The sequence below is a fragment of the Octopus bimaculoides genome, chromosome 30 (assembly GCF_001194135.2).
Source record: "Octopus bimaculoides isolate UCB-OBI-ISO-001 chromosome 30, ASM119413v2, whole genome shotgun sequence".
In the NCBI taxonomy this organism is placed as follows: Eukaryota; Metazoa; Mollusca; class Cephalopoda; order Octopoda; family Octopodidae; genus Octopus; species Octopus bimaculoides.
The window spans coordinates 8711801-8713783 of NC_069010.1; positions in this window are offsets into that span (position 1 = coordinate 8711801).

A 1983-nucleotide genomic window follows, 5' to 3' on the forward strand; every position below is an offset into this window, starting at 1 on the left:
TATATATATATATATATATATATATGTATGTGTGTGTATGTGTTTGTGTGTCTGTGTCTGTCCCCCCACCATCGCTTGACAACCGATGCTGGTGTGTTTACGTCCCCGTAACTTAGCGGTTCGGCAAAAAAGAGACCGATAGAATAAGTACTAGGCTTACAAAGAATAATGTCCTGGGGTCGATTTCTTTGACTAAAAAGGTGGTGCTCCAGCATGGCCACAGTCAAATGACTGAAACAAGTGGTTGGTAAGCAAGCTACTTACCACACAGCCACTTCTGCACCTAATACACAAATAAAGAAATTTTATCCACGGATGCAGTGTTTAGCATTTATGTGTGTGTATATGCACACATACATGCACATGTACACACACACACATGTTCTGCTGTTTTGTATCAAACTATATATGTTTTTCTGTTTGCAAAATCAAATTTGCATCTCTACATATATTTGTGTATATATGTGTGTGTATGTTTGCATGTACGTGTTTGTGTCTTAGTTTACAACTGGCCATTGCTGTCTCACTCAAGTTTATCGATGTCTCAATAGAAAGAAAAAAATAATAATAAACAAATGCTTCAAAGAAATTACATTAAAAAAGAAATATATTCTGCCAAATGTCAATTGGTTTGGGAATGTAGAATCACTCAGAACTGTAACATCCAATTTATAAGAAAATATTCACAGAATTACTTTATAAAAAATGCACAAAAACAAAATCAAAAATAAATAAACATATGTACTGCCAAAAATATTTTACTCTCAAATTCTTTTGGTACTTTTTCCAGAAATGCTTACTGTTTTTTTTTTTTTCCTTTCTTCAAGCCACAGTGAATACCCAAATTACTATACAGTAATTATGTAGATGAGCATTTTTTTTTTTTTAACTTTCAAAATACTAATTTACATAAATGCTGAATTAGGTATTTTGTCAGTAATTTTTCTTCATCTTTCAATGTGTATTTATTGCTGTTCTTGTAATCATTATTCCAAGATTATTCTTAGATTTTTTTTCCTGTTTGAAACTGAAAAAGAAGAAATGGAAGAAAAAAAAAAGAAACGAAAAAAAAAATTGTCACATTTAACCTTTTCTTAGAAAGAAGAATGTGTTCTTATGTAAAATTTCAACCAACAAGATGGAAAAATTGTGGCTTGGAACTTGAACTATATACACACATTTATTGATATTCCATACTGATCATGCCTTCGACTCTGTTTACCACTCTCTCTATTCACCTGTGTCCTCATCTCTAACCGTCTGTCACTCTCCTTTTTATGTTCTCATCAACTTACCTACCTACTCACCCTTTCCAGTCTTCTGTCCTGTATTGTGTGTTACTTGTCTTTTTGTACCTCGAGGGTACACCCTGTCTCTTCATATTCACTGACTCTCGTCTCTCTTTCCAATCTGTATAGCCATGTTTCTCTTCTGTAGCAAGACAACTGCTACTGTCCCCCTGTCATTACTTTAACCCAATGGTTCTCATCCATTTTTTATGCATGCACAACTTTGATTGTTATTGTATTCTGGTGGATCCCTTATAGACATTCACTGCTTAAAAACTAGTTTTATAGAATCTTCTTTCAAAATTCCTATTTTGTTTTTCACACATTAACTTCTGAAGGTTGAACAATGGAAAATGTTAGAGAAAGAAACCCAGCTGTTTCTTGCAATACATACCAACACATACATCTAAAGTAGGAGTACTCAACCATTTCTTATCTATGGACCCCTCTGATTACTATTTTATTCTGGTGGGTGCCCTTAGCCATTCGATGTTTAAGAATTAGTTTCATAGAAACTTCTTTCAAAATTCCTATTTTGGTTTCCACACATTAACTTGTGTAGATTAAACTATGGACAACACATACATCTAAAGCAGGGGTTCTCAACCATTCTTTATCTATGGACCCCTTCGATTACTATTTCATTCTTGTGGACCCCCATAGCCATTCGATGTTTAAGAATTAGTTTTATAGA